The sequence below is a fragment of the Apis cerana genome, linkage group LG16, assembly GCF_029169275.1.
Source record: "Apis cerana isolate GH-2021 linkage group LG16, AcerK_1.0, whole genome shotgun sequence".
NCBI classification, from domain to species: domain Eukaryota; kingdom Metazoa; phylum Arthropoda; class Insecta; order Hymenoptera; family Apidae; genus Apis; species Apis cerana.
Window position 1 is genome coordinate 2,658,373 of NC_083867.1, and position 24,981 is coordinate 2,683,353.

The 24,981-nt window shown below is 37.0% G+C and overlaps 1 long non-coding RNA gene across 1 annotated transcript; it reads right to left on the minus strand.

The window, feature by feature from the left end:
- Positions 1-17,909: 17,909 nt before the first annotated feature.
- Positions 17,910-19,070, minus strand: LOC133667449 (uncharacterized). Its single transcript, XR_009832969.1, has 2 exons — positions 18,440-19,070; positions 17,910-18,331 (listed from the first exon to the last, which is right to left on the minus strand). It is a non-coding gene; the product is annotated as an uncharacterized LOC133667449 (long non-coding RNA).
- Between the last annotated feature and the right edge of the window lie 5,911 nt (positions 19,071-24,981).

Genomic DNA, 24,981 nt, shown 5'->3' on the forward strand with positions numbered 1-24,981 from the left:
TCAGTGGAAATTTCGAACAAAACGCGAGATATAAATATTCGTCGGAGAAGCGGGCCCGTACGGGGAATCATCTCTCGAGCGTCGCGTCTGTTCGCTGGAAATTAACTCTGACGCGCGTTAAAGCCAACTAACAAAAGAAAAAAAAGAAGAGGAGGAGGAAGAGGAGAGAAGAACGCGGTGTCTCGTCTTACAAAGGCGGGGCGGCTCGCTCGAGGGGCGCTTTAACGTTGCGCCAGGGTTTTAAGTCTGCTCGTACACCGTAAAATCGGAGGCAGCTAGCAAAATTTCCCGCTGTTCTCCGCCGACAGACATTCAAACGTCCAACTCGTAGATAAATTCGCACGGGGTGAAAACACGCGGCGACATCCCCCCACCCTCGACACCCGTGCATACAGCGTGGGCCAAATTTTTCCAATCTCTCATCTTTCCACCCTCGCCGATCCCGTTAGACCTCTCGTTAGAGTAAAAAGCTGCTGTTCCATGAGATTTTCACGCAAGAAAGCTCGTGCAGTCGAGAGCAGGGATGATAAAAATGTGGTTAAATTGAATCAAAAGTTTTCCACACAACAATGTACAATAATATCAACACCCCGTACACGCGTATTAACACCCCTTCTCCGCGCGTACCTGCGAAGAAGGTGAGAGGAGGAGCAAGCAGGAGGGGCGAGAATGGAGGGGAAAAGTGGAAGGGACTGGAGAGAGTTATCGCGAATGGCGCACCCTCGCACAAAAGACCCTTAGTGCGCAGAGCGCGCGGTACTTCAGTTTACTAATGAACCCAGCTGGGGGTGCACCACTGGAGAAGCACTTTTACTTCTGTCGCTCTGTCTACCGTCAGACGGACAGACAGACAGGGAGGCAGGCAGGCAGGCAGGCAGGCAGGCAGGCAGGCAGACAGACAGGCAGGCAGCTCACAATGGCCGTTCTTGGCTGACTCCGTCACGGATTCTTTGGGGGGTGAATCGGGGTTGAAGGTGGAGTGGAGGGTGGATTTTGACGAGTTCGATGATGCGCCTTTCGATCGGGGTGGGATTCGCGAAAGGAACGAATTGGTTGAAAGGATGGTTTACTCTTTAAAAGTAAGGGGTGCTCCTCCCGAATGATGGATTTTGAAAATGCAGAATTTAGGAAATAAATAGACGAATTATTTTATTATTATAATATTGCAAAGCGCTGTAAACTATTTTTGAACGTTTTTTGAAAATATAGATATTTTTGGTGGATCGAATTTGTATATATATTGTAAAAAATTCGTATCCTGTAGAGTTTCGAATGATCTTCTCAATCATTAGCTTGACTTCACGTCGTTTGCTATTGAGGTAAATTGAATACCATTATACCAATATAAATATGTTATTGAGCTTGACTTGAGATTTCAAGTGAAATTGAGATTCTTCCAATTTTTCTTAACGATGGAACGATACATGAATTATCTTGAATTTGTACTGAATTTCTATGATACAATTGTTTATTATCGAAAATTGATATACATATGTGTGAAATTTTTGACAGTTTAATAATAAGATTTTGCATGTATGTGTATCGATGGAATTTATTTTCTCATTTTCACAAGAAACAAAAAATTGTAAATTCTGAATTGTATTTCAAAAATTTTAAGAGATTCGATATTGTAACTACAAAGAAAAAAAACAATGTCCGTTTATTTAAGTTATCGATAATTAAAAGAAAAAGATTTTCGTGTACATTAATCAGATAACTTATAAGTTGGATACATTGCAAAATACTTCTCACACTTAGAACTAGGCTTAACCTATAATCTATAGATTATGTGTATTCACAAGGAATTTTAATACAAAAATCGAGCAAAAGTCATTTCCTAATCTTTCCAATCCTCTTACATTTATATATTAATCAAATAACTTATAATTAGTTATACATCTGTTACATTGCATACATCTAAAATACATCTGTTACATTGCAAAATTTTCTTACACTTAAATAACTAGGCTTAATCTATAATCTATAGATTATGTGATTCACAAGGAATTTTAATACAAAAATCGAGCAAAAATCATTTCCTAATCTTTCCAATCCTCTTACATTTATATGTTAATCAAATAACTTATAATTAATTATAGAAAATATATCTGTTACAAAACACTTCTCTATTTCATATTTAGATACCTAGGCTTAATCTATAATCTATAGATTATAGGTTATGATTCACGAAGAATCAATAGAAAGATCGAGCAAAGATTATATCCTAAATAACTTATAGGTTAGGTATAGAAAATTATTTCCTAATACGCCTATAATCTCTAACTTATGGATTATATGATTCACAAAATATTTCAATACAAAGATCGAGCAAAAATTAAGTAACTTATAGCTTAGGTTACATTGCAAAACACTTCTCCATTTCACACTTAGAATCCTTTCCAATCCTCTTACATTTATATATAATCAATTTATATATATTATATAAATATATATATAATTATATATAATAAATTTTATATAATCAATTTATAATTAATTATGGAAAATACATCTGTTACAAAACACTTCTCTATTTCATATTTAGATACCTAGGCTTAACCTATAATCTATAGATTATGTGATTCACAAAGAATCAATAGAAAGATCGAGCAAAGATTATATCCTAAGTAACTTATAGGTTAGGTATAGAAAATTATTTCCTAATACGCCTATAATCTCTTATGGATTACACGATTCACAAAATATTTCGATACAAAGATCGAGCAAAAATCGTTTCCTAATCTTTCCAATCCAATCTTCCTATATTTATATATTAATCAAATAGTTACATTCCAAAACATTTCTGTATTTCTTCACACTTAGATACCTATAAATTCACAAGCCAACGATCAGTTTACTTTCGTTCCAAAACATTCCGTACATTTGGCAGATAAATGGCGCTGCTTTCGCAGATACGTTCGCGCGTAAAACCACGTCAGAATCACGAGTGCGACGGAAACGAAACGTAATTAGAAAGTTTCACCGGTGACCGGTGGCCGACGAGACAGCAAGCAACGTCGGTAGTTAAAAATTTCGAGGCAAGAAGATTTGTAGGTCGAAAAATTCCTGCCGCGATATAATGAATGAGGTCGTAGAGGGGGAGGGAGTCCTTTGGAGCGGGGATCGTATAAAATACTCTGCGCCGATGTACCCCTCCTCTCCTCTTTCACGATCCAGGTACAAGTTCTGCAGTTTTTCACGGGGTAAAGCCGGGAGTGGAAAAGCGCGAGCAATTAAACGAGTAGCGAGGAGCCGTGCGGTTGCTTTTCAGTCAACTAGCCGGACGATTATATGAACACTTCCCTCGTTACTCGGGCATTTTTTATTTCGCCTGTCGCTGGCCGACAGTAACGAAGCGATCTCGTCTGTACTGCGTGCTGGCCCCTCCCCCTTATGATCTCGTCAGGGATCCCGAATTAAAAGTTTCGCAGATGAAACGCAAGAATTGGCTTTGAGCGTGGCACCCATCTTTCGCGCTTCGCTCCTGACGGCCCCCTCCTCTTCCACTCCTCTCACGTCGAAGTTAACCAAGCGTTCCCCGGAGCTGCGAATTCTTGTCTGTCGTTTCTCGCCCCTTTTTTTTTTTTTTTTAGATCGACAAGCTTCGAGAATTCTGGGGTTATTCCGAAGTTGAAGTCGATCCGTTTATGGTTGAACAGAGTCTACTTATTTCGCTGACGTTTTTATCGAGACGAAGTTGATAAAAGTGTTATTAATCGACGCGTGTAGATAAAATTAGTCACGAAAGAATCGTTGAAAATTTTCTAATCGATAAAATTAGTTTACTAGTTATTTTGTCGTAATAATAACGATATATTTTTATATTGGTTTAAAGAATGGGGAAAAGTGAGGTTAGGTATATAAGTGACGTCCATGTTGCTTTGTGCGTATCATGTGATCATCGCGTCAAAAGCTATCTTAAAAGTAGCTTTATCTTAGAACCAATCAGTGGATGCATAAATGATACGATTGTAAATCATCGTTTTTGTATCTGAAGAGTGGAATATCAATCGTGTACCGATGAAATTGAAAAAATTTACAAGTCTCTTCGCCACCATTTCAACCCTGGGGGATGATAATTAATCGTTAAACGACCTTCTTTTCTTTCTCCTCGTTCCTATATATTTCTCAGGAGATAATGACTCGCAGAAATGCGAGTAATAAACGCCATTCGCTCAGCTATTCGTTTTTCAACGAGCCAACGCGAAACTCCTAAGGAGCTCTCCCTCCCCTCTCTCTCTCTTTCTCTTCCTCTCTCGCCAAGCTCGCAATTTCCATGAATTTAGTCGAAACTTGATGAGCGCGCGTCTCATTCTCTCTTATACAAAGGAAATTTATGGAAGCAATAAGAGCAATTTATACGTGCCTCCTCCGCCGTGCAAAATTCATCAACTCTGCAACCTAACCCTTTCCCCATCCTCTGTCCCCATCCCTCCCCCTTCGATGAAAGTTATATGCAACTTGGCGTGTTGTTTTTTAATAAAGAAATGTCAAGAATCTCTCCAACAAACAACGCGCAAAAAACATTCTGTATTTCCTCGTTCGATATATATTTTACAGTTCTATGGAGTTATTTGAAATTGAGAGAAGGAGTTAGATGGAGGGAAGGAAAAAATTTTTATCCACCTTGGAATCGTATAAGAGGAGTCTCACGTCTTCTTCTTTTTATTTCACCATATATTTAATTATTGATTAACCAAGTTTGCCCTCATGAATTATTTATTCGGCCCAAAAGTTCGATGAAAATATAATCACAATAACTGTAAAGGATATATTTAAATATATTTCAAACTTTTTATTTTTCACTTTCAATCCTCGAAATCGCATTAATTACAAAATTTGCCCAGTCTTGGAAAAGCGAGGCGACCAAATCCAATTCATCTCACTTCCGTTTCTCTTAATGGTGCACACAGGTTCGGTAACGCTCCCCCTACACGCATACCGGTGCAGAGAAACCGCGCGACATCGAGAGCCAATACCCCTGTGTACTGTGAAACATGATCGCCCTGTGCACAATTAGGACGGTGTGGTTCGCCTTTACGTCCAGCTCCTGCGGGTATGTGCGCATCTTGTATGGGGCAGTATCTCTGGGAGGGATCTCCGCCCGATAATCCTTAAATCGAACAGTCAATACGAAGCTCGAGAGCGAAGGGGCAAACAAACGGGGCCCTCCTTTTGAATATTGGATAATCGCGTTTTTCCCCCCCTGTCCCTCGGTGCTGGGACACCGAAGGGTGTTTGATTTATCCGTGAACGGAAAAAATGTGTACGTAAATGTGTACGTAATAATGTGGGTAAAAAAATAGACTTCTTTTTTATTATATAGTTTAATTTTACGCTTCGGCTTTTGGAGAAGAATTGATTATATTTTTGAAATACTGTTTCGTATAATTCATATTTTTTTATATTTACAAATTCTTCGAAGAAATTTGTAAATATAGCTTTTTGAAAATGGATTAGAAATAATTCGAGGAATGCCAATACGTACGATACTTTGCAAGTTTGATGATAAATGGAAATGTTCGTTTGCAAGGATGGATGCACGAATGAAAGTTTGGAAGGAGGGTTTTTTTTTTTTAGCAAAGGTTCAAAGCGAGAGGAGAGGAACGAGAGTTTTAGCAAAAAGCAGTATACACGGAGGCCGTGCACATTGTTTGATACGTTCATTATTCGATACAACAAATATTTCGCGTAACAATAAATAAGCCTTTCCTCGATAAATAAATAAAATACCAGAATTTATTTCGAATTGTTACGAAATAGGGTCGGAAACATCTCCGCAATAGCGCGAATAATTTTTAAAATTTCGCTATTAATCTTATTTGAAAAAGGGAAAAATAATCGATTCAAATTTTCAAATTTACCGCGCAATCCCCACTACCGAAACCGAGGCTCGAAACGTTGGAAACATCCTTACACGCAAACACCGCTCGTAAACTACATCACCGACCTTGAGAAGCCGTAGCGTGTTAATTCGCATCGTAATTCAGACCCTCCCTTCGACTGTCCTCGCTAGGCCCCTCCCTCTCTCCCCTCCCCTCCCTAAATTACGAAACTTTCTTACGGTAGTGCGCCGAGAGGAGAATTAGTTTCTCGTTAACGAAGTTTACGCTCGCGCTTATAGCGAGGGCCAAGTGTACCCCAATAGTGTTCCTCGGACGTATTTATTACGGTGTGCGCACGCAGGACATGCGTGTTTGGGCTTGCTCGAGAGCAGGAAGGGTCCCTCTCTCTCTATCTCTCTCTGTCTCTGTCTGTCCCTTTTTTTCCAGCCCGAGGCACAGGCGAGGATAAGCGGTGAAAATATGGCGCTGCGCTAAACACGCCGCGTCGTTAACACCTGCTCCATCCCGTCCGAATTATTCAAAGCCCCTTCGAATTCTAAATTCCTCTTCCTGTTGTTGACAATAGAAAGCTGCATTCGAAACTGCGACACAATAATCTGCGAACGACAGACGAAATTTTTGGTTTTGAAAGTAGAGATTTGAAAGGAGAGTTTTCTTTTTCTTTCTTTCTTTTTTTTTTTTTTTTTTTAATTTTTATGAGCAGTGAAATGTTAGATTTCGATTTTGGAAGTAGAGATTTCGAGGGATCTTGGAACTTAAAGGGATTTTATGTCGGCCAAAATTGGAATTTCTTCTTTTAAAATTGTTGTGAGTAGTAAAATGTTTTGAGATTTATTGTGAATCTGATATTGCTAATTCGATTGAATTTTATTTTTTAAAATTGTTATGACTAGTAAAGTATTGGATTAGGTTAGAATCGAGAGCTGTAATTAGACAGAGATTTTTTTATCCCGAAAACAGGTTGTTTTAAACAATTCGACTTTTTATGACTGTTTCACAAAGTTCGTTTGAACGAATTTGAACGCGTCTTTTTATAAACGGATTAAGTTTGTCGTTTTGTTTTTCTTTCCACGATAAAAAATTATCAGGAGATTCGCGTATTTTATTTTTATGTTGGGCAACGAGTTGTAATGGAACAGACACATCTTGCACGTTTAATCGAATTCTTAACGAGACCTTTGAAATTTCTTCTCAACATTTTCTCCATCGAAAAATAAAATTGAGAATTATTCATACCTTAATTCTCAATCTTGGATTAGTTTAGATTTTTCTCCACTCCCGATGATATTTTTACATGAATGTATAAATATATAAAACGATCTCGAATTCTCAATAATACTTATAAAATTTATATAAAAAAACTTTTATTAGTTTCAACCAGAAAATTGAACACATTTCTTTTTTTCATAAAAAAAGTGTTACCTAATTATCACCAAATGTTATTTATCACGCGATATCGTGATATCCAGTTCCAAAACCGATTTCACTCTCCCCTATCAAAATATTCATCTACCAACGAGAGGATCGAAGAAAATATACATATATATATATAACAACGAGTTACGGAATAACGCGTTTCTAATTTTCTGTAATAATTCAACCTGTAGTAATCCCCTTGCACGGCCCAGATAAACGTTTCCCACGAAAGCGACGAAGGTAATACAGATATCTCAATAGAGAGGATGCGCGCGTCCTCGTTGAATCGATGTCGGATTAATACGATCGCCAGCGCGAATGCTAATTCCGTCAGAGATCTGTTAAATTATTCGCCTGGCTAATGCTGTCCCGGCGAAATGTTCCGTTCTTTCACTCCCCTCCTCCTCCCCCCTCCCTCCTCTCCCCTCCCTCCGTGTACTAATTTAACAACGAAGCGTTGCACGCGATCGAATTATCGAATTATACCAGAGAGCCGATCGTTTGTTGTGGTCAATTCGTTTGCTCTTTTTTCCTTGTGAAAAGCGTTCCTTTTTTTTTTTTTATTTTTCTTCATCTCACACGCGATATTGCGACTCCGTCTTCTAATTAAGCATCTCGAAATCTGTTTCAATGCTCCCTCGATTCTGTATACCATCTTCTCGTATTTTCCAGACGTCGAGAATGGACGCGAGGAAAGTTATTCTTTCCGCGTTGAGATTTGGATAAATAGATTTCGAAAGTAATTTTGCAAGCTGCGCGACGCAACGTGTATTTTCACTTATGCGTTGATAATGCGAGGATGTAATTTTCGGCATGGCCGCCCTCGTATCGCTATATATATATAGTTTGTACATCCTGTATTACGACTACTTCGTCCACCCTGGCGATCACTCGATTTAATTATGTAAAAACGTGTCGTTCGACGCAACCTCGAGAGAGCCCTCGCTCCCTCGAAAGCGTTTATAACGAAATAATAACAAATTCCAATTTGCCATTTTCGAAATTTCACTCGATCATTACTCGTTTTTAGAGATCTTCGAATTCAACGAACAATCCTGTTTCGAGGGAAGGAAATAAAAGTTCGTTTTATACGAGAAGAGAGAGAGAGAGACTCGCCAAACTTTCTCTCGATGCTGCTGATGCGGGAAGGAGCGGGGCGTTAAGATGTAAGGGTATGGCGCGGGGTCTTTGCAGTGCCATTAATGGAATACACCACTTTCTGAACGACCTCATCCTCGACCTCGTTACGCGTAAGTGTACATACGCGCGTTGTTTACCCAGGCTGAAGGGGCTGACGATGTTCTCTCTTTTCCGCCCATAATCGGTGAACGATACACTCGCCGTTATGCGCCGGGAGACCCTAGGAGGAGGAGGAGAAAGAGGAGACCTCGCTTTCAGCTCCATCGCTGGACAAACATCGCAGCTAGGTGCACCTATGCCATTGTGTACACGCGGTGTCACGTGGGAAGATGTTATCCCCACCACCACCTCCTTCTCAGTTTCAACCTTCCGTCTCCTCTGACAGAGGACGCGCAACGTCTGTTCCTTTTATTAACGCGAACGCGGCATACACCTTCTTCTTGTCGATGGGAATATGGAAAACGTTTTTCTATTAGAAACGGAAAAACTCGTAGAAATATATTTTTCGTCGTCGTTCGAGAACGATGTTTTCGGATCGTGGCCGATTTTTATCTCGCGGAACAGGAAGCGAAGCTTCGATTCGTCGATTTGTGCGTGAAATTGTCCCGCGGCGATGATATCTGCATTGTGCGATCCGGCGATCGACTACGATTTCAATTGTAACTCGCGAAATAATTCGATTCCGTGTAAAATCGGGGCCACCGTGAACCGAAGAGAATTCCCTGTAACATTATTGAGAATATTTACGGGAGGGGGAGGGTGCATTGTTTCATGTAGTTACACGCTTTCCAATTTTACTCGCTTTGAACACAAACGCAAACACTGTTATCGATGCAACACGGGTGAAGGGAGCTCGGTACATGTGTGTAGTTGTCACGATAGAATATTCCGCTGATAATTTGCGTTACAAACTAAGATTTGTAAATGGGCAAATGGTACACTTTACGAATTTCTGTCTTTACGAATCTTTTGGACCGGAATCTTTGTTTCGAATTTCCAGTTTCAAACCTGATTATGGAAATCGTATGGATTTTTCTTGCGAAAAACAAATTTCGATTTAAAAATTGTAATTATTTCACGATCGTTTTGGGGAAAGGAAAAAGGAAATTCAATTTATTTCCTTTATCGTGGGAAAATATACATTAATTTCTCGATTGCACAAGAACTGACGCGACACTAGCGCCACGACACTTAACTATTCCTAACATATTAAGTTTATCCAAAAACGAAAAATGTCGATTCAAAATTTATATCAATTTATAATTCTCCAATATTTAATTAAAAGAATGGATAAAGAATTTACTATTATTCCTAACATTTTACATTTATCCAAAAATAGATATCGATTTAAAATTTATATCAATTTATAATTTTTCAATATATTTGATTAAAAGAATTGTCTACGCGTTGCCTATATAATTGGTGATGCGATACTAGCGCCACGAAACCATTAATTACTATTCCTAACTTTTTACGTTTATCCAAAAACGAAAAATGTCGATTCAAAATTTATATCAATTTATAATTCTCCAATATTTAATTAAAAGAATGGATAAAGAATCTACTATTATTCCTAACATTTTATATTTATCCAAAAATAGATATCGATTTAAAATTTATATCAATTTATATATTTGATTAAAAGAATTGTCTACGCATTGCCTATATAATTAAAAACTATGATGTCTATATAATTAGATATATATTAGATGTGATACTAGCGCCACAAAACTATTAACTACTATTCCTAACATTTTACATTTATCTAAAAATAGATATCGATTTAAAATTTATATCAATTTATAATTTTCCAATATATTTGATCAAAAGAATTGTCTACTATTACTACTATTCCTATTACATTAACTACTATTCCTAACTTTTTACGTTTATCCAAAAACGAAAAATGTCGATTTAAAATTTATATCAATTTATAATTCTCTAATATATTTAATTAAAAGATAAAGAATCTACGTGTTGCCTATATAATTGGTGAAGCGATACTAGCGCCACGAAACCATTTAACTATTATTTCACTTTTTACATTTATCCAAAAATAGATATCGATTTAAAATTTATATCAATTTATAATTTTCCAATATATTTGATTAAAAAAATTGTCTACGCGTTGTCTATATAAATCTATATAATAATGCGATACTAGCGCCACGAAACCATTAACTATTATTCCTAACTTTTTACGTTTATCCAAAAACGAAAAATGTCGATTTAAAATTTATATCAATGTATAATTCTTCAATATTTAATTAAAAAAATCGATAAAGAATCTACTACTATTCTTAACTTTTTACATTTATCCAAAAATAGATAAATTATAATAAATTAATATATATAATAAATTATATTATATTATAATTATAATATTATAATATATTATAATATATATAATAATATATATAATATAATTATAATAGATAAATAATAGATCGATTTAAAATTTATATCAATTTATAATTTTCTAATATATTTGATTAAAAGAATTGTCTATGCATTGCCTATATATATATAATATAATAATATATAATTAGATACTATGATGCCTATATAGTTAGATGTATATTAGATGCGATACTAACTCCACAAGATTATTAACTATTCATAACTAACATTTTACATTTATCCAAAAATAAATATCGATTTAAAATTTATATCAATTTATAATCTTCCAATATATTTGATTAAAAAAACATAATTGGTGACGCGATACTAGCGCCACGAAACCATTAACTATTCCTAACATTACATTTATCCTACACGATCGTCGATTTTAAATTAAATATCCTTCCACAAACAATTCAAACCTTCCTCGAATTCCTATTCTCGAAAATCGAATCTTCAAGTTCACCGCCGCGTAAAAATATTCTCATTTCCTTTCTTGAACCGCTGAAATCCTTGTGACAACCGAGTTAAGTAAACCACGACAAACGTCCATTGAAAATGATATATATATATCCTCGAATAAATCACGCGATAACAAATCGTCGACAGCGTTGTAAGCGAGCCCGCTTCGATAGAAAATTGAAACCATTACCAGGGGCCTCAGTTGGCCTGCTTGTACAATGGATACGTAATGGAAGGATACGTGTGTAAGTCGGCGGGTGGTAAATAGGATGAGAAACGTATACGAAAACGTGCCAACATGATGGGGCAAATTGCGATTCCCTCCAAGATACGCGAAAATTACGGATAATCGATCGACTACTAGGCTGCTAACGGGAAATAATATTATTTATCAATCGGCCTGTCTCGCGCCGGCCAAGTCCCTTTCGCCCATTCGCCACGCCAGAGGGCGGCCTGTAGACGGCCTTGTACATGTATAATGCATCCCAAGGGGACACGGTCGGTGTCCCCTTTCGTCCTCGTCGATCGGTACACACGTAGTTGCATCCAAGAAGCCTCGTTAATGCGAACGTATGCGTGCTCCGCGTGGGAATATACGTATCTGCGCTACCCTGGAAACTTGGCTGATATTGTAATTCCGTGTAATTGCGAATAGCGATGGGATCGAGCGGATGACGAGATTCGAATCATTTACGTCTCCTGTGTCTATGCTCGAATTCCAACTCGAGCTTTTCTTTTTTTTTTTTTTTCAACATAAAGTTAACGTTATTAAAATGCAAGTTCAACGTTTATCTTATCGAAGATACCTTTCTCGCGTTTAAACGTGTATAAACGATCCGGCTCCGATATTTTTCCGATATTTAATCGGCTTCGGCTCGACACGCATCCTTTCCCGTAAAATTTACACGTAGTTCCGTAAATCTTCGTCCATACCCCTGTCTTTATGAATGCAACATTTTCGTTCGATACATTTGTACGTACGTATCTCACTTGGACCGAATATGAAACGCGGGCACGTAATATCCCGCATATAGTGGGCTCGCTTTAAAAAAGTTTCCCTCCTCCCCTCCTTTTATGCGCGCCAGTTTATTCAAATTCTTCTTCACGCACGTGAATAGGCATTTATGCACAGGCGAATAGAATGCAATAGGTTGCCAAGTTGAAAGATGTATCCTGGATGTTGCGAAATTTTAACGAGGAATTTCCTTATCTAATTTTCGAATTCGAAATTCGATTAGGGAAGAAGGAATTTTTTTAAATTATTGTAAGCGAGAATAATGGAATGAGAAATGTAAAATTCGTCCCTCAACTTTTTTGGCTTCCAATAATAAATAGATAAGATAAAGAGTCACGTCAGAATTAATAAGTATCTCATTTTTTATTATTGCTCAACGAATTCTTCGAATCTTCAAGAAGAAATTCGATTCGATGAAACATAACCTCGCAAAGGTGTCAAAATTCTCGCACTATACGATTGCACAAAGATGGAGACACTGGTTTAACCATTACATTTAGGGGAATAATAGAACGAAACGAAGCGGGGAAAGTATCAAGCGAGCTTTGCCATATCTCCTCGTTAGCGACGATGGTTTACGAGGTTGATTCGTTGGGGGGCCGCAGTTACGCTCATAATTGTTCCTCCACGTACGGACCGTGATTGTAATTTTCGGAGGAAAATCGCGTTAACGTTGCGGCCGAACCGCGACACGAAGTAAATGTAACGACGTGCCCGTGGTACGCGTAATTATTAGTCAAACAAGAGGAATAATCAGTAACGAACACGTGGCAGCCGCACTTAACCTAAATATCCTTTCACGACTCCCCTGCAAACGCATTTTTCGATCAAGTTATTTTTGGACTCGAAGATTTATACCTTTCTGCAAATTTTTCCAATTTCTCCTCTCGAAAGGGATTGCGTCAAACTTCAATTTTGTAGGAGATGCAAACTTTTGAGATTCGATACGCATAAGGATCGAGGATGAAGGAAATATTATCGGCGAGATCGATAGCCGACTAGCCAAGAGAGGAGAATATTAATGGAAACATTTGCATGGGCGCATACCTGTCATTTAACGCGTCTCTGGAAATTCAGGGACATCGGTGATTGCTTCGAAATCAGTTTAACCGTGTTACGCGACGATACACGCAGGGAAAATAATAAAACGGTCGCGAAACAATCGACGATTGTAACGATGCGATGAGTAGGAAGGGGGGCGTGGTTATTTCCAACAATTATCGGCTGTCGACGCCCGCCGCTCTCTCCCAATCGGTTAATTCGACGTTAAACGTGGAGAGGGCGGGCCTCGCCAGAATCTGCGACGCGATTTTCGCCTCTTCCGAAAATCCACCTGGCGTCGACTTGAAAAACTTTGCCTGTCCGTCGAAATATCCGTCGAAACGTTGATCCGTGGATTTACGGTTTCGAGCGATGAAGTCGAATTTTTTTTATCGAATGTGTTCTCACAGTTTTTATTCGGATACAATGCGCGCGTCGAGGAAAACGTGAAAATAACGGAGCAAGTAATGTAATAAGATGGCGATAAGGATGGTTATAATTTCTTGAAAATCGAGGTTATGCTTGTTGCAAAATTTTTATTGTAAAATCTCTTAAACCAATTGTCGTAGTAGCATATTTCCTTCCTTTGGCTATCCGTATAAAGTTCTAAAAGAAATCGTCTCAACGAAACGTAGTTTAAAACAGCTCTGATACGATAATATAAACTTGCATGTTCACATAAACGTAACCAATTAAAGTTATTTCTAGTGAAAGAAACTTATGATCATCCCACTCGAATTCGATCATCATTTTGCCGTGCTCATTCGTTTATTCTACTTGTTCGGAAAGAATTGACGGCTCGGCTCGGCTTCGTGCAAAGAATTTCCTTCGACGGCATCGAGATTAATCCCGAACGGTGAACGAAGCGTGGTGCCGAGTTGTAATCGTACGTTTACAGGCTGCCTAATATTCTCCACGGGAATCCTATTATAGAGCCGCGCATGAGAGGGGAGGAGGAGGGATGGGTGATCCGCGAGGCAGCGTCGAAAACGCGCCTTTGCAAGGTTTCGAGGCCAATTTGCATAATCTCGGTCGTGGCAGCGTCTCTTTCTCTTCACCCCTCCTCTCCTTCCTTCTCGAGTAGAAAACTCGAATCGAGAGAAATAGGGATTCGAGGTTTCCAGACGACTTCGAGTCGGAAAAGGAGAAAGAGACAAGATGGATTTTTGGAAATCTTCGATAACAAAAACTTTATACAAGATCTCTTTTCGAAAAAAGTAAATAGCTGTCGTTTGAACGAAACGATAATATTCGAACGTTTGATGATTCAAGAAAAAATCACTTCAGATTGTTACTTGTTACAAATATTTCACTTCCAGGTGTCAAACTGTTTCAAATTTTCTCCGGAGAGAAAGAGAGGATGGATTTTTGAAATAGGAAATCCTCGATATAAAAACTTTATACAAATATATCTAGATCTCTTTTCTGATTATTAATACTTGATATATCGATAAATCGATAAACTGTTTCAAATTTTCTCCAGAGAGAGAGAGAGAGAGAGACAAGCGGAGGCTGGAGTAAGGAGGTCAAGGCTCTCCCCCCAAAGCGCTTTGATCCTCGCCATTCCACCCTTTGAACGGGCACGAAAAATCTTAAATTCCGATCCGGGGATGAAAGATTCATGAAACGTGTCGCGTGGCGAGGCGGCGGGTTTCCACGATGGCCGAGTAAATTTTGGTCTATTTTACAACAAAGGAAGGGCGCCGGTTCCCGAAAAGCTGACCCCGTTTTTAGCAGCTTTCGATCCTCTCCCGCTTATAAAACCGCCCTCTTCGCATTCCTTGGGAAAAGAAACTTCCTTGTAATTGCAACACCTGCCCGATTCCAATTGGTTGGCGAGTTTTGGAAACGAACTGAAAATTAACGAAGATTTTTACGTATAACAATATACCTGATTCGATGATTTATTTATTTAAATAATTTGTCAAATGAATCGTCGAATTTCTCTTCGCCCAATTTTATTCCTAAGACGAATAATCACGATGTCACGTCGATAAAGATTGTCGACAAAGCTGACATTTTTATTATTCTTTCGCCTTGCTTCCCCGTTAATCTCACCCAACTGGATATAATACTCAGTTGCCAACTTGGAGAATTATATTTTTCACAAATTAATATAATCCAAAGGGGGGCCTAATCGCACTTGCGGCCGGTTCCAGATCAAAAAAAGAGGAGAAAACAAAACGTTTCGTTCGCAACCGGTGAATGGGAGGAAGGGGGAGGGGGGAGGGCGGAAATACGCGACAGGCCTTTTTTAGGTCACGCGAATTCACGATGGAGCCGTGACTCGGGACGGGAAAAGAACCACTCGACGTCGTATTTCTGGTCCGCGCAAAGTGGCAGAAATTAAATTTCCTGCCGTGGAAAGGCACTCCTCTCCGCGCTGGGTGGGGGAGGGTGCGCGAGCACGCGTGGTGCACCGCCGCGCGTTCGATGGAACGCCTTTGATTCGCATAAATCTTGAGTTTAACGAAGAAACCGGGACGCGTAGATTCGATTTCTCGGGTGAACGGTAAACGAATTTCTCCTTCCCTCGCGGGATGTTTGTCGAATGCGCGCCACGTCGAATGCTGCATTCCACACGCACACCGGTCGATAAAGTCGAATTCATTATTTATCGACCGTCTTGAATTTTTCCAATTAATCGTCTCGTGCAAATTTTCTTTATTCTTCGTCCATTCCTCGTCTATCTAGGATTAGGCTAGGTTAGGAATCTTCCCGTTGAATCGCGTCCAAAAACAGCGTCTAGGTTAGATTTGGTTAGGTTAGCTTAGGTTATGAACTGGAAAGACGCAAGACGTTTGTTTTGAGAGTTGTTTCAGAATCGTTTAAACGATTTTTAATATTCTTGACTGGTCCAAAAATCAAGAATATATTGGATCGAAGCTCAAGTATTGTTTTAATTAATCATTTTCAGATTCCAATTCGAAGAATGTTAAAAATCAAATTAAAAAATGATAAACCGTATTCGATCCAGCATATTTATTAGATATTCGGATAATTTTTCGAACATAATTAATCTCTCAGAGAATAAATATTTGCAAATACCAAATCATCTCACGTATATACATATATACGAGATTAGGCATAGGAGGAAAAGGAGAGGAGAACGATCTCTTCGAAAGTTTGCCTCCCCCCGTGTGTACACGTGTGTAATATTGCTCCACCCTCTGGTAATTTACGAGTGGTGCCTAAGTACACCGACTAGCAGCACTTTCCTATGGCGGATGCCCTACTTTCGCCGATGAATTTTCCTCGATCGCGCCACGAGCCTCCAGCTTTTTTCACCGACGTTTTTTAAACCGTATCTCTCCCAGTCCTTCGATCGGCCGCCATCTTGATTCTATTCCCTCTTGGTTTATTTACAATGATCCGTCACGAAGCGATTGATTCATTCGTGTCTCGTCAAAAGGGAAACAATTAAGCTCGATTTTTTCCATCCTCCATTCGAGTTGGCCCTTAAGAAAACATGAGATTGGTATGGAAATAAATAAATTGCGTACAGTTGAATTAAGAGGTAAAATTAATTTGAAAGGGAAATCTTTTTGAAAGATCGCGTTGTACACGCTATTGTATGTCGATCGAGGGGAATTACAGATTTGAGGAGGAAATTCTCATTTTGAAATTTATATTTATATTGATAGAATGCAATTTTCGCGTGGACATAAATTAATCATTTTGTTATATTATCGCGATGAAACGCGTAACGACTTTCATCGCTATCGTTTTCATCATTTTGAGCAATGGTAAAACGATGTGAAAGTGATACAAATGTTTGCGTTTCCGCCAACTGTTCGAAGTGACATACTATCGAATTACGTTAAAATACAATCTACGCGGCGTGTTAAATCTGCCGCGTGCTTGTCAAAATATTGGAAAACATATTCGATAACGATTCTATTTATACTTATAAATATTTCGCGTACGAAATGCAAATCGCTTCGCAACAAATTATCTACCCCGCCAACGATAACAATATTCCGACGAGAATATTCGGGTAAAAATAAATGCAAAAAAAAAAGCAGGATAGATAAGAATTTCTTCTTTCACAATTAATATTTAATTCTTAAATAAAAATCTTTGGCTGCAATCGTTAAAAAGAAATCGTCCAATAAGAACGTAGAAATATATATCACGGAATAATTCCTCGCAGAATTGATCTTTTCCCTATAAGAAATTTATTTGTCCTCTCTGTCGGCGCAGAGCATCAACCAACCAGAGCTCGGCCAGGCTCGCTGAATTTTTCATCGGCACACGTCGTGCAAATTTGGTAACGCGCGAGCCATCGCTCTCATTCAGGTGTCCCGTGTGCACGCGCTTTGGAGAGTAAACGCGTATGATAGACTGCCAGGGGCGGCTCTCGAAATTTCGTCCCCCCGTGCAACGATATACATCCAAAAGGAAAAATTTCTGCTCTAATAAAACTTTTTTAAAACTTATATCCGAGCCTAAGGTATAATTGCAATGATGAAAATTATCATTGGTTGAGAATCGAAAATTTTTGAAAGATAAAATTGTCTACATTTGCGGGAAAGGAGACGATTAGAAGAAAAAAGAAGAGAGAGAGAAGAAATAAATTTAAGGAATAATTTTGATTTATTTTGTTATATTTGGGGCAATTTTCGCGTTACATATAGTGCCGGCCCTGTAGGCGGGAATTACGGCTTTTAAATAATCATCGAGGCATACGTAATAAAACCGATCGGTCGAGCGCGTGTTGGTCAAAGGCGCTCGGCCGCATGCAAATATGACGGTTTGGTTATTAATACCGGATACGGCGACAAGAGGCAAGAATCCAGCGACGAACGAAAGAATTCATTGGATACGTCTCGTTTTATTTTTTTCCATCGATAAATTGTTCGACTTTTCCAAGCTGTTGAAACGTGTATCACAAATAAATCACTCGTTCAGTGGAAGACTAACGATTCTTTGATTGGCCATTGGTTATCGACTGTTGATAAGATTAGAATGATTGTTTAAATTTTTAAAAATGGAATAGGTAATCCGAAATCTGAAAGAGGTATCCAAATATTATAATATTTTAATTTTAATTGTCACGTTTCGAATTGAGTTATTTGAATAAATTTAAATTTAAGTAGATATTATATTTGAATCTTACAACAGATTAGATTAAAATGTTGAATTAATTGAGGTTAGATTTGAATAATTCAAATAAAACGATAAATAGCCGAAAACTTGATATTTCCCTTCCTTAAAAAAAAGGAATTATCCTAGAATAGTTATTTCAATGAAAACACAACGCACACCGAAAATTTCACTCCTTGTACATTCCCTCTCTCGTATCTTTTAAATAGCTCCGATAACGCCGGACGGTAACCGAGCCGTCCGCCATATATATAAACGAAGCTGCGCGCGCAGGTTGGGAAGCGGAAGAGCGTGGAGGCACGCGAGGGCGTTTTGAATTATGCCTTCGCGGTTAATGCGGCGCAATAAGACATTTAAATCGCAATTACGTCCGGCTAAACCCCTTATAATTGACTATTCGTGCGATTTGGTACCGCGAGCGCGTGCGCGTCCCGGCGGCCCGTTCATAGGAGAACAAAGCCCCGGCATGGGACAAAGGGTGGAATCGGGATGGAACGGTCGGATAAAGATTCGATAGTGAAATGAATGGAACGTGAATGGGGGAGGGAGAGAGGGAAAAGAGATGGATAAAAGGGAGGGACGGGGGAGGAGGCGAGTGCATCGAACCATTGCGCACTTACCTGCCCGGTTTCTGATCGACAAATTTATCGCGATTAAATTTGATATATCCTTCTTTCCCCGCGCACATTTTAAAAGATTGTCGATAATTCAATTATACGGAAATAAATTATCATTTATTCGAAATTTCTTGGCTTCTTGGGGAATGGATTTGGATGATATATATATTAATGTGTTATATTAATTTAATATAAATACTACGATATACTGACTGAATGTATGGTATATAATTCGTGCAAATTTATATATAGGAAGCTAATAGTTTAATGTATGTGTGGCTCGTGAAAAATTGTACGAAGAAAATAAATTGAATTGAAGTTTTATCAAACGTGAATGATTCGATTGAGTTTAATTATCGATCTTCCCTGTATCGAGGATAAAATATTCCTCTTGGAAGCGGCAATTTCCAACTTTGTTCATACATCTAATTTCGGGAAAACGAGTAGGGCATACGTATTCGTTTCCTATTCGCTATCTTTCGTCACGTTTCTCGTTCCACGGTTCCAATTGTGCTGGAATGCGTACCAATTTATTCACAAATCCTGTTCCCTTCCGAACTAATAATAAGTATAAAACTCTACGAATTTATATTTTTTTAATAAAATTTGTTTTAAAAAGAATATACAGGATGATCAAACAAAAACTGGAATTTGAACATCTCTACTTTGTAATATAAATTTTTGTTGGTTATTTGATAATTAATTGAAATATATTGTGGGAGAAATATATTACATGGAAGAAAATTAAATTCTTGCATTATTAATTGTTGTCTTTAATTATGAATTATTATCATTTTATACGTGTTCCGCCATTTTAAGATATAACTTCTATTCATACTGATTATATTTCCAAACGTAATAAATTTCATTTTAATATTTTTATTTTTCCGAGAGAAGATAATTGAAATTTGAAGCTAAAGAGAATTTTTTATATGCTTCATAGACACAGCGCAATAATATTCAACGATTATTTTTCGCTTTGAGAAACAAGAACGGCTCGAGTAACACAATTAAATCCAAAGTTCTAGCTTTGCCATGCAACAAACATCGGAACTCCACGAAGGAATGTTAATAGATTCGATTCGAGTCCCTTTCACGACTAAAGTTTACTACCCATCACAGTTATTCGCTGCCAAGACAAACAACTTACAAAATAAATGGAAAAAAATGTAACAATATGGAGCCCATAGAACAGGTTCCCAACCTCTCATCAAATACCACTGAAATCAAAAATAAAAATAAAAAATATTAAATATTAGATACATCAAAGTGTACAGAAATCGCAAAAATAGAAATTAATAATTATAACAAATAAATAATTATCTGTTATAATATATAATATAATAAAATAATAAATAAAGTGACAAATAAATAGTCTGTATATTTATGTGAAAATAGTATTATACGAATAAATGAAAAATCGACAACCAACGAAGAAACTTTATCGTCGTTTGAGAATCCCTGCCGCTAGAAAATTAGTCAGAGTGAAAAGGAAGCGGAGAGGTAAAGGCACAGGAAAAGAAAATTTCTGAAGAGAGCTCGCTTTAAAGTATCGACACAATAGCATTTATCGACAGCCGAGGTACACAATAAAGAAAAAGGAAGAGTGGAGAAAAAAAGAAAAATTGGAAAACTGATATTTCAGCAAAGCGCGTGTATAATAGCGGATAGAAAATTTCGCGTCACGATCCGTTCACCTGATCGTGAGACGATGGCATCGTGAGAAGTGAACACGCTTTTATACCTTCGTTCTCACAGAGGGCGCGCACGATGCAGAGAAAGAGTGGGGGTGAGACAGAGAGAGAAAGAGGCAGAGAGATCTCGAGGAAAAAGAGAAGTTTCTTCTGCCGTGTTCTTGGTGAAACGAGCCGTCGATACATCTCATACGCGAATACTGTTGCCAGTTTTTCCAGAGGAAGGTTCTGAAAGGCACAGAGGGACTCCTGGTATAAAGTTATTGCCGATTCAGGTATACACGAGACCCGCATTCCCTGAAACTGGCTCTTTTCGATGCGAGCGACTCTCTCTCGGAGTGCGTGTCGAACACGAGGTTAAAAGTGTGTTGAAAAGACGGAATGCAGGTCGAGTTCAGGTAAAGATGCAGCATTTTAATTATGGATAGATTACTCGAATGTATGAGAAGTTATCTCAACGCGTTGGATGTCGTTGAGATAAAACGTTTGAAACGTTTGAACGATCATCGTTATGATAATATATTATTTTCGTTGGATAAATATTATTCGAGGCAATTATTCTCATTTTTTCTTCTTCGTTTAAATGATTACAAGTAATACTAATACGTAATTTTCTAAACATTTAGAAATGATAATTGCCTAATCTAACCTAACCTCATTTTTTGTTTATAAATATGCGATAAATTTGTAAATAAAAATCGATCTTTTTTATGAAAGCTCTGTGTACAATATGTGTGTGGTGTATTATTAGTTATTTGATCTAATATTATCAAATCTAATTTCACATAATACATAAATATATATTCATACATAAACTGTGAGAATCGTCGTAAAAATATGACGATACAAAGTGAATATATTTATATAAATTAGAAAAATTGAAGAAAAAAGAAGAAAAAATTTTTCAAGCAATATAATACAGATCAATTCACGATAGATTTTTTTTTTAATTTTCTCACTAACAAATGTCGATCGAGTTTCAATTTTAATTAAAATTAATAATTATATTAATATCATTCGTATAATTGTTAAATAATTAAATCGCGATTCAAGTGATCTTTCACACAACGAATCACCGGCCTATTATGGATTTTACAGATTACACCTTTCGCGAAATAATTCATCGGGTGCATGTTGTTACACTTCATTTTATCCGATAAATTTCGCTCGTGTCCAAAAGTACACACACGATTCGTCACTCGAAAATAATTCGAGCACAATAAGCCAAACGTATTTGGCGTCGTATGAGCTCGTTACACAAACGTGATAATTGGAATTCATCGTATCGATTGTTCAAATTTTTAAAAATTATTATTTAATTTATTTTTTCACTTTTTGAGTAATGCGATTCGAGCACATAACCTCGCTTAATTCGTTGTGAATTATTTAGAATTACAATTTCGTTCAGTTCTTTGCGATCCAAAAGGATAATTATAAATATGTATTCACTTAATTGTCGCAGAATTATTTTCAGCAATACTTTAAGAGGAAATTTAAGATACATGTAGAATAAACTCTTCGCAAACTTTTTTTTTTTATCTTGATCATTCAAGAGATATTTTCCAGTGAAATGAAATCGAAAAAGAAATCGATGCCAATTCCCAAAACACCTATGCATCTTCTTGAATAACTGACGCGTTTCGATTTCGATTGTGCGACAGTTCGATGGCCTTGAATATATTGTCAGAATCAATATTCTGAACAACTTTTCCTTGTACTTGTTTATTCGATTTCAATTTCTAAAATACAAAAATTTATTCTGTATCACATATTATACTTATAAAGTTGTACAACAAGTTTCGCTTAGATTTAGTGCTTAGAATTCAGAGATTAAGATAAATTTCAATCAAGTTAGGTTATAATTAGCAATTACTGCCTTATTTTTAATTACAAATCTCCAGAATTAAAAAATCAATATGTTATAATTCTCAATATTTTTAGGAGAAGAATAAATATTCCAGATTTGGAAAATTTCAAATTCGAATTTTAAAAATGATATACGATGTTTCGATCCATCTATAATTTCTTCCTTTCGTGATACATCACGCAAAAATTATTTTTTTATCTTCTATTATGAAATGTAATATTTGAAATATCGAAATATCCGGGATGAAATTTTGCGAATCCTCGATAATTTCATCGGAATCATCGATACCGTGAAATAGCTCGGTTCCCATGGGATGTTCGTGTTCCTGTAACGACCCGTTATGCGAGGCCGAATTGCACATTACAAACGGAAACGAATCGAATCAACGTTTAACGGGACAATAAAATCCGATTCATCTTTATTCAAAACTCAGGAACAAGTATTTATCAAAAACAACTCACTGCCATCCGTTTGAAGATTCGAATAAAAGATCTCATGCAAATTACTTTTTCATACGATGGACTGATAGAAGAACAAAATGAGAATATTTTTAACATTGAGCCAATAATAAAAATAACATTTTCTTACGTCTGAAATATTTCGAAAACAATCTATAACGTCATTTGTATGAGTCCTGATTAATTATCCTAATTGACATCACTGTAATTAAATGACAGAAGAATTTGTCTTCTTAGATTACCGAATCATCGGTGAAACGAAAATCATAAACCTTCCCTCTTTCTCCAGCTCGAGTCTTGCAGAGCGTAGATCTCAAATCTCGAAAGTTTTATGCACGTGCTAACGAGAATAATTCGCAGGCGCGTGGTGGCCGACCCAAGGCATCGAGAGGCCATCGTCGCGAAATTAAACGATAAATCAGTGAATCGTTTTCGCAGGGAAATGATTAGTGCCGGTGGTGGAATCGCCAAGGGTTCACGGAGAACGAGGGTGCCGAATTCCATCTCTCCTTAAATCGATTATATATCATCCCTTTAAATACAGAACGTTATTTAAACAATATTGTTGCGGATTATTAAATTTGTACAAATTCGTGGATACATTTTAGAAGATTGATTCTAAGGAAACAGAAATAGAAAAATTTGTTATATAAAATTTCAATCGAAGCTTATTTATTAAGTCTGTTTCACTTCATCTAAATATTAGTGTAAAAGTTAGTATTCATCACTGCTATTAGGTGGTGATGATGGAAATTACGATTACCGATCCGTAATATCAACTTCTGCCACTAGGCGGCTACAAACACTACTGCGATTCTCGTTAGCATTATAATCATTGTCAGGTATAATTACTAGATCAAGCACGCGATAATAATTAAGCTTTCTTCGTAAGAAATCATGCAAAAACGATGGAAGAATTTTCTTTCGTTTGTATCTTTTAATTTTTGGTACGGTTGAACGAAAAAGTCAAGTATTTTATAATTTTTAAGTTGAAGGTGTTAGTTATCTACAGTAGTATTTTTCTACCTTTTACAAAAGCATATGCATTGTTCGAAAATCTATAAAAACAAAGGGAGCAAAGTTCCTGGAATCACGTTTCTGTTCTACCATTGTGATTTTTTTCGAAGTGAACACTTGACCAAGCGATGTGGATACAGTCGGAAACCACGAGAACTGTGAAAATAATCTGGATTCTCGCGGATGACAGCTCGTCAGAGAGAAAGAGAGAGAGGGAAAACTGAACGAAGTTTAAAGCTTCATTCAGGTTGTTCAGTGAATTCCAAGTTGACCCATTATCCTGTCGCTTCGTTGCGTAAAAGAGCACGTCTGTCGTTGGAATGGTGTCGACGTGATTCAACGACAGGGATCAAAAATCCGCGAGAATTTTCAGTTATTTTGAAAAAATATACATATATATATTCGTGTTGCACGTTTTCTTGGAATTTTTTATTTAATTTTGAATTTTATCTTGATGATTTGGGGAATGAAATCATCTTTCTGTCAATATATATAATATTTTTTTTGTGTTGAGAAAAGGATTGAAAAAGGACAAAATTTTTGATTTTTTGATACTCTACCTTTTTCAGATAAACAGTTTTATCTATATTATTTTTTCTTTTCCAAAATACTTTGCAATTTATTTTCAGAAATGTTAGAAAAGATATTTCAATTAAAAAAATTATTATTGTAATTTAAAATAAGATTGTATAAAGATCGTTTAAATAACTTACTTTCTTTTCATCTTTTAATATAAAATTGTATTTGAATAAAAATTATTTATCTTAACAAAATAAAAATTAATCTAATTCCTAACCAATCTAATAATAATCAACAAATGAAACAATATCTCTTTAATGGAGGTTTCACGATAGCATTCGCAAAAAGTTTGTAACGCGGCCGATGGCAAAAAGAAGAATAAT